The following is a 9,790-nucleotide window of genomic DNA, read 5'->3' as shown; positions in this document are numbered from 1 at the left end:
GCAAAATAGACTCGCGAGCTCGTCTTCTTCGCTCGAGGTTTATATTTAAGGACGAATCCTATCCTACGAACGTTGGCTTGGAAGAAGAGTGGGGGTGGGGGAGGGGAAGAAGAGGAAGGAGGGGATGCATAGAACGTCGAGAGTCGGTCAAGGCCTCCCTCGTCCCTTTTCTCTCTTTCCCATGCTTCTCTTCCTCCTCCTTCCATCCGCTTCGGTCAACCTCCTTCACCTTTCATGGTCTTCGTGCCGTCTAATTACGTATTGTCTAACGGCTCGTGGTGAGTCCACCACGCCACGCCACGCCACGCCACGCCCCCCCTCTCGTGCTCACCCCTCTCGGCTCGTGTCGTCGATCCTCTTCGACCGGATTGTCAACCGACAATGCGTGATTACGGTAATACCTGACGTAATGTTACGTCACCGGTCAACACCGTAAATGGCGGCCGCGTTTTAATAGTGGCTCGATCGATCGGTAAATACCGGTCGCGACGAGCCGGAAGTCGGCGCCGAGAGAGCAGCAGAGTTGCCTCGAGTTTATCTCGCGAGGCGAGAAGAAATTTCAGCAGAATTTCTTGTGCAAATTGTGTCGAATTACGCGCATTACGTGTAATATAATAAATAATAGGAAAAGTGATGGAATCTCTCGAATATATTTTATGTGTTTTCTTAATTCGTGGAAAAGATATTGTTGAAACGATTGAATGTAAATATGTAAATATGACTGGAGTGTAGATTTTTTTTTATGCATTTATGCAAAATATTCGAGAAGAAAGACGTCTGTGTGCAAACTCGATTTCTTTATTTGCATAAAAATTTTTCTTGGATAGCGAATTTTAATAAAAAAAAAAAAAAAATTCGTGAAGTATAAGGATAAAATATTTTTTGTTGACAAATTTTTTTTCACGACGGGATATTAAAATATTAAATGTTCTTTTTTCTTATCTCGCGCTATTCAAGTATCATGTTTCAATATCAGTTTCGTGATTCATTGTGTATTGGCAATTACGATAGTATATATATCATATGAAATGATTAATTAATGATTATTTGTTCGTTCGAATAAAGATAAATATTAATTCTCCGCGAGAAAGAAAAAAATTTTAAATATTCGAAACTCGAATCAAATGTTCAAAGAATTCGAATTCATTTGATTTTTGAATTAAGATTGGGATCTTTTTGTTTAAAGACGATCCAATGGAAGAAATTGTGAATCGATTGTGTTGCATAAAGGAAGGAAATTAGCGTCGCGAATAGATGAATTCCTTTCCCGTAAAAAGCGTGTAAATTTTTTCCCTTCGTCTCTCGTGATAAATAGTCTGTTTATACTGTCACCGTTCAGTGCCTCTATTTATGAATCATTGGAGAACGCTTTCACTTCCTCACAGTTCGCCAGAAGAATCGTTTTTTCGCTCTGAAAAACATTGACCGTTGCACCGAACTACGTTGAAATATTATTAGTTAAGTTGCTTGCTTCCACGCCTAACCGTCTTCTTCCGATAAAACTATATATTCCGCCTTAAAAAAAAAAAAACCTCTCCAACTTTGGGAATAACTTTGAAAATCAATTTTCAACTTTTCAACTCTAAAAACAAATCTTCAGGAAGCATCGACTCCCATTGAAAAAGATAATTGGTTGAAAATTTCGTTACTCCAAGTAATCGCTTAAGCAATTAACTAATTAAAATGCTCGAAGTTATTACACAACTGATCCTGTTTTTCGTGTAACCTCGGCCGATTATTCGCAATTATCGTTATGTTTCGAAGCAACGATAAGTTATTCGAAGCAGCGTTAATAAATTTTCAGCCCATCGTTGAAAGAAAGAAGTTCGATGGAAGGTCGATAAACTTGGAAGCGAAATATCGAGCGAGCACGCGTGCGTTTCGGCTCCGCCCTCGTTCGTTGATCCAAGCCTAGAATCGGACACACGAGTGACACACGAGCGGCCAGATCGCAGCCCGATTACGTTCGACAATACGTAATTAAGGAACGTAAATAACGGAAGGTGAAGGAAGGCGGTTGGTTGGAAGGCGTAGAGGTGGAACGGGTGAGGAGAAGGGGGGGCGAAGAGAGAGAGAGAGAGAGAGGGGGAAGACGGCGAAGGAGAGAAGGATGAAAAACGGTGGTGGAGAAGGGCCTTGACCGAACCGACGCGTGACCATCGGCCGGTATAGACAAACGTACAACAGAAGACTGATTCATTGGGCCAGGAATGTCTGTATATACCGTTATACGGCGATCACTTGTTGCGACTTGCCGTGACGATCGATAAAGACGGGGATATTATTGACGAATCGTTCGATCAATATTTGTTCGATTTAAGAAGTTGAAAAGTTGAAGGGAAGCTCTCGTCTCAGTTTAATCCTTTGCTGGGATTAAAAGTGTTTGACTTGATTATCGACGGATTATATACACGTATATAATTGTAAATTAATCGGAATAGTAGTAGGAATGAAGTATGCGTTGTTTCTTGAAAAATTAATATAATATAATTTAACTCGGTCTCGTTTAATCGTTTTTTTTTTTCTTCATTATTTTTTTTCACTTACACGAATCGTTATTTATTTTTATTTATTTATTTAATCGAATGTTTCACTGTCGCATGAAAGATAAAGGAAGCAGTTAGTCCATTGTCCATTGAAGATTTAATCTTTTGATTCTTTTATAAGAAATTGTATCGCTAGAAACTGAACGATTAGAGGAAGGATAAATTTCGATCGAAAAATTGGATCGATCTTTCAACTGTTGTTCAAATCTTCGTTAATTGGAATGGTACGGTAAAATGGCGGGAAGAAATGATACGTCAATTTCTTAGGGATCGTTGTTAAAGGGAAGGAATGCTTTTTAATTAAGTTAAAATTAAATTAAAAGTTTTGCAAAAAAATTGATTTCCATTTATGCATTCTTACATCGTAAAAACTTTCGTTCCTCTTTATTTCTTCATTTTTATTTCACACGGCAAATGATCAAGAATCCATTTTCCATTTCTATTATACCCCTTCTACTGATTCTCGTCTACCAATAAAAAAGTGACGATCCTCCAAGAGAGGATACTCACGAGAGGTTGAGAACCTCTACTCCAATCCACACAAATCCGCCAAGATCGTTTTGCCTGGGAATAAAAAATCGTTCCGTCGATTTATTAACTTTATTACGAATTAACGTGGAGAAAGTTGGTTTTAATTCGCGAAGGAAATTAAGACCTCGATTCGATGGATGGATTTTTCCCTTTTTTTCACGCTTCGAACTTTTATCATTTACCACGAGCTTTTCAGAAACAGTACCAACTCGGCCATAATTTGTTCGCAATAAAGATAACCGCAGGTCTCACCGTACTCTCCACACTGTGCTTCGTCGTTTCACGGAAGTTATTAAATTACGCAACGAAGCTTGCGCTTCCTGGTTCTTGATTGAACGTTGAAAAACGAGAGCCCGAATATTGCGCGCCACTATAATAAAAACCGTTGAATACTTTTTCGACCTATCTCTCCTCCCTTCTTTTTCTCCCTCTCTTTTTTTTGTAACGTTCAGCAATCGATCAGGAATGTTGGGCCAGTAAAATTCCTGCCTTTCGTTAATGAATTATTTACGCGTTGCATTGGAAAAGATATTGTTACGAATACCGAATAGATTTCACGGAATAGTGTTGCCTCGAGCGGAAATCCAACCAGCTACTCGCCCACCGGAAGTGTGATCGATCGATTCGTTGGAAATTCGATGGAAATCGGGTGGACGTTTTTTTCTTTTTTTTTTTTTTTTAAGAAAAGAGTGAAAAAATTTTAATTATCAATCACGTAACGATTTTTATTGTATTCCTTCCTCGAATAAAATAATATATTCGAGGCAGCATCGAGTCGAGAAAATATTTCGATACTTTTGTACCACGAAATACGTAAGATTTAATAAACAGATCCGGAAAATTCAGCGTGAAATTGAAACGCAAATGGACAGATCGAGCGATTCGTTACGACGTTGTTTAACTAACGATCGCTTGCGAAAAACTTTTTAGAGATTGTTTAGAAATTTTATTTTTCCGCGAATCGAAGAATTACAGTTTCCAAACACAGTGTCACACCTCTTGCCATTCCACAAATTGGATCGTTGCAAATCATCATTTCGTATAAATACCTGCATTTTCTCTTTCCAGGAAAAGAGAGGCTCAACTTAGTCTTAGGCTTGAAAAAATTTATAATTTATATGCCCAACGAAAGGATCGCGACAAAATTCGAATTATTGCTTAATGAACGTGGTGGAAACGAGGTCGGTCGAGAAGGATTCTGGAAAACGGCCCAGTTTCGTGCAACAGTTTCGATTGAAACTGATGATTAGAAAACGAGCAGCGCCAAGCAGATTAATATCGACGATTCGCCATTGAAATCTCTCCCTTCTTCTCTCCTTTTTCTCTCTCTCCCCCCCCTCCCCCCTCCAACCGAGCTTATCTCTCTTTGCAACAGGTTTGCTTTGCCAATTGAATAAACATTCTTTCTCTCGAATCGGAGAAATGTTGTTTGTTTTTTAAACGTTAATGAAAAATATATCGATCGTATCGAAGCTCGAGATCGATTCGAAAGTGGGGCAGGGAAAGTAACGATGATATTTGCGAATTTTTTCATAAATTTTGAAATTTTGTTATTTTTTTTTTTCTTTTTAATGGTTAAAATGGTTCAAGCGTTGTTTTCAAGGATTTATCTTGTTTAAAATTTTTCGAAGTTAATGTTGATTTAACGGTGTTATTGCAGGGTTTACATCTTGTTTAAATCGAGTAAACATGATGATAAAGTTGAACAGTTTTATATCGCAATTTTTGAAATGGAATCGTATAATCTTGGATGCAGTTATTTTTTTACAAAAAAAAAAAAATTGAGCTACTTAAAAAAATCTTTAGTTTTTAGAAGAATTTTATTTCAATTTGAAATTTCGTAGAGATTGTCACTTTGACTCCCTTTGTGTCTTTCATTTCACGAACTTGGTAAAATCGATGTGATAAATTTTTTCCTGTGACGATCTCCAAATTAAAATTACTCCTACAAAATTAATTTTCAATTACGAGATACAAATATACCTCTTGTTCCAAACATTTCTTTTTCTTTTCTCGTATCGTAAATCGGATCGACAAAAGATCAAACTTTAAAAATAAGCAACGTCATTTTTTAAAGTAACTCATTATTTGAAAATGTTAATCTCGTTTGCAAAATTGAACGAACAATGGAAACTCTGGAAAAATACGAAATATAACAGGAGAAGAAAAACTTGTTACTTCACGACCTAATCGCGTTCTTCCTACGAATAGTCGAAAGGAATCTCATCCCAGGATTGATGTAATCCGAGCAATTACCGAGGAATCGCCGAAGTTGGACAATCGATCGTAGAGGGAGGAAGTTGGTGAAAGGAGTGAAACTGAGAGAGATTGAAGCGGGAGAAAAGTTTCGATCGTGGAAAGAGATAAGAAAATTGGCTCAAATTGGCGCCGATACATCTAAACCGAGATCTTCCTCCCTCCTCAAATTGCGTTCCTCAACAAAATCGATCCATTTTTCCACGTATTGTTTAATCTTTTAAAATGATTTGATGATTTTACGTAATATATAATTCTTCATTTTGATATCTTAAACGCGATGTTTCGTGATACTTCCGTGATTCCTTCGAAATATTCCCAACAATTAATAAGACGTATATCGTAAACGAATAATTTTTTGAAAGGATATAAAAATTGAAATAACTAAAATTCGATGAAATTTTGAAGCAGGCAAAATTTCTATAATCCCTATAAACTTGGAGGAGAAATGCGTTAAAAAGATGGATCGAAAGAGGAAGGGAAGGCAGAAACGAAATCTTTTGGTGAGAGAGAAGGAGAGCGTGCACGCACAGGTGGGCGCGTGGGAATGAGTTTCCACCTCTGTTTCAACCCGGGTCTACGTGATTATCGGTACGAGGCGCGTGAACGATGCGCTCGGCGATGGCTACGAACGGCTCGCGAGACGAAACGTGAAAATATGCGCGCCATTATACGCGCAACCGTTTCATCGTGATCATCTCGTTTGGAATGACAAGCAGGGATCCTTTCGTGCGCCGCTTTCCCAGAAAGAAAGCTTTGAAGAATTTGATTGCTTTCGATTCGGTCAGATCGCGCGAGAATAATTCATCTCAATATTCGTCGCTTTTTGCCATGGTTAAATTGGGAAATCGAAATCGATGCATTTTCGAACAAAGAGAATACAGGATGGAATTTCATCAGTGTTTGTGGAAAATATTTCTAATTCTAAACTTGGTTCTGGAAAACTGATTGCAATTTAAATTTGTTTCAACTCGATCGATAACGATTAATAGAATACTTGGAACGTTTCAAGAAAATACACGGACGTTATTTAGGACGAGTTTTTTTTAACCTCGAGTGATAGTCGAGTCGAGGTATAATCGCATTCGGAACGCGTACGAACGCGTTCTTTTAACCAAAAATTCTTAACGGGCCGCCACCAGCGTGGGACAACACGTTTTACCGCCGTCGAAATTATCTACCGAGCGGTTAAATGTCGCGCGAGAATTCCTCGTTTCACGCGTTCACCAACTAATAACACGGTGAGAACAGTTAAACAGGAAAAAAAAAAAAAGAAAAGAAAAAAATAGTAAAGTTATCGCGATGAACGAGAATTATAATAATCGTCCACTGGTCCAATTGCTTATTATTGCAGATCCCTGTTTTCTTGTGAATGTGATGAAAAATCGAGATGGTATTACGAAATGTATAGAAGATGACGTTTGTTTCGAACGAAAATCTATCTTTTTCTATTTGTGATCGAAAGGTGGAAGGAATCCAGCTTGGGTGCACGAAAACTTGTATTAAGGTTCCAGGGGCTGGAGTCCCTATTTTACGGTCATCCTCGTGTTTCTAAAATAATCCCAAGGAATCTATCGGGTTCAGGGTTCGTTGACTTCCACTTTGGAACCGGTTCCCATCCTAAATTGGGGGACTTGAACTGTCTAAGACGGCTATTTAAATCGTTTTCTTTCCTTCTCTCTCTTTTTTTTTTTTCGAAGGAAAACTTAATTAGTATATAAATTGTTTAGCTGGAAATTGAACGATATAAAAAAAAAGATGTTCTTTTTTTTTTTTTTTACTATTCATAAATTAAGAAACAAGCAAAAATTACTTTTTTCCTAGTGAAATTCAAGTTTTTCAAATTTTTCATTATTTTTATAGACAATAAGTACTCTTTCTTCCATCCTTCTTTCTCAAGTTTAAATCCTTCATATCGATGTTCCTTTCCACCATTTTCTTCTTTCTCTACTAACCAACTTTTACTACATCGAAACTCAAGCTTTTCGAATCGCCACATCATCATGTCGAAAATAATGCTCCATTCTCTTTTTTCTTCAACCATCCTATCCTCTATTTTCCACCATTTTCCTTTCTTTTCTCTTCTTTTTTTTTTGCTTTTTTTTTTGGTCGTCTTTCCTGTTCTTCACGAACGTGTAATAAAGCCTCTTACCTCTTCTTCCTTTCTCCTCCTTATCTCCCCTTCGTTTAGCAGATATCTCCGACTTTTTATCTAAAATAATTAGTGCGTGAACACGGCTACATTCCAGATGTGGCTCTAGCGCATAGAAGAAAGTTGGCGGTCAGTGATGGATGTGGGCGTTACACGAGAACGAACAAAAAAAAAAAAGAAGAAAAAAACAAGCGAGGAGAAAACTTCATTTTTTTGCAGGACCATGGTTACACGATCGTTAAGATAACGATCAGGTTATACGTATTACAAGCTGCGTTGAAAAGGAAATCGTGCTCTCGTATATTTTTCAGAACGTCTTCATTTCCCGATTATCCTTCCATTTTTTTTCTTTTACATCCAGCAATTCCACCTCGTACGTATCGTGCACGCCGCTGCAAATTAAAATATCTTTGAAATTTTATCAAAGAGGAAACTGTCGTTATTAATTATCGAGAGGTTGTAACTTGTTGCAAGTGCAGGCTTGGAGGACGTATGAGGGTCAAGTTTAACTTTTCGTAAACGTCGGCCGCTTAACATCTCTGGAAATACATTTAAAACTTATCAAAGAGGGAACTGTCGTTACTAATCATCGAAAAGTTATCGAGAAGTCGTAATTCGTTGCAAGCGCACGCCTGGAGGACGTGAATGAAGGTCAGAAGTTTTGTAGAGCAAAAATCTTGTCGGTTAACATCTTGGAGAAAGAAAATATTTTTAAAACTTAACTCAAACAGGAAACTGTTGTTAATTATCGAAAAATATTACTCGAGAATCGGGAGGATAAAAGTAGAACGAATTCCAAGGAAGGAAATAAAATTATAATTTGTTGTAAATATGCTTGGTAAACGTATGAAGAATCATATTCAAGATATTCTCTCGAATGATATTCACATTAGAGAAAACTGTTGATTAACTCATAACCCACAGATTAATTCGTAATTAAAAATTAGAATTCTTCTTTAAAGTAATATTTTCGTACGATAATAATACTAATATCTCAAAGTGTCTTTGCAAAGGTATTTCTCTTTGTAATAATAAAAAAAGAAAAAACACCTCGATTAAATTAGCTCGATCAACCTCGAGTATTATTCAACTTGGGAAAACATTCCTGTCACTGACTAGCATATATCTCGCTATATACACCGCTACGTGGAAAAATGAATCTATCTCCAATTCCTGTTTAATAGACAGTGAGAGAGCGTTTAACCTGCTCGAGTGTCGAGTAGCAAAGAAGCAAAAAAAGGAGGGGGAGGTGGAAGAGGTGGGGGGAGGAGGAGGAGGAGGGGAGAAAGAAGAAGAAGAAGAAGAAGAAGGAAGGAAAAATAAGAGAAATTACACTCGACATTATCGTGAGTCATCGATTCGAGACGAACGGCTCTCGACAACCACGCCTCCTTAATTTATTCAACCGGACACGAGGGAATGCAACTTTCTTGGCGTTCGTTAAGTCCGTTTAAATCGAATATGATAATTTTATGCGAATGTTTCGCGTAACGCTGGTAGCTGGTAGCTCCAAATAAATATAATTTTGTCTCTTTCTCTTCTAAGGAGAAAGGGAAAGGGAAAAGAAAGAAGAGGAGGAGGAAGGAATCGAGAGAATACTTTTGCATTGTCGCTTTCTAATCGCTGTGCGAATCTTAGCATTGTGGAGGCGTTTTTTTCTTTTTTTTTCAAAGAAAAAATAAAAAGGGCATCAGCACAGCTCTACTCTACAGTGGATATTAATAAGCGCGGTTATGAAATGCGCGACGATTATTTCGTTACGTAAAAACATGTCGTCCTGTCGCATAATACTTCCTCTCGTCGTGACGATCGTTTCGTTGGGGAGCAGGTAAATAGATTTTGCGCGTGGTAAGAAAGATAACAGCGTTTTAGTTATTAAGCAAACGTGATAAATTAAATATATACTCTCTTCTTTGCAATTTTTTCCATTCCATTTTACAGTTTGTTATTAAATATTTTTCGTTTTCTATACACACTCGTCGTCCGTCTTTCAAGAATTTTAACAATTAGAACAGTAATTGTGCTTTATCGAGAACGTGAAAATATTTATTAATTAATATCGTAATTTATTGAGATAAAAATAGTAATTTGAAATGACGTAAAATGAATGGATATTATATACAGGCCCGGGTAATTCTACTATTAAAAACAACCTATTAATCACCCATTTTAATCACTTTCTATCCTCCATCGTAGCCTGGTAATCCGAACCAAAAGGAAGGACGAAATAATCGCGGGTATCTGGATCGAATTAAACGTATCGACCCGTGCGGCGATAACGAGAGGCTCAAAATTATTGATCTGT

The 9,790-nt window shown here is 37.4% G+C and overlaps 1 protein-coding gene across 2 annotated transcripts in view; it reads left to right on the top strand.

Moving 5' to 3' along the window:
* LOC100866760 (uncharacterized) overlaps positions 1–9,790 on the top strand; it is a 141,287-nt gene that overhangs the window by 94,313 nt on the left and 37,184 nt on the right. The gene's annotated exons all lie outside the window — the stretch shown is intronic.

The sequence above is a fragment of the Apis florea genome, unplaced genomic scaffold (assembly GCF_048593485.1).
Source record: "Apis florea isolate Af1SG1 unplaced genomic scaffold, ASM4859348v1 contig_3496_pilon, whole genome shotgun sequence".
In the NCBI taxonomy this organism is placed as follows: Eukaryota; Metazoa; Arthropoda; class Insecta; order Hymenoptera; family Apidae; genus Apis; species Apis florea.
This window is presented reverse-complemented; position numbering and strand designations above follow the sequence as displayed.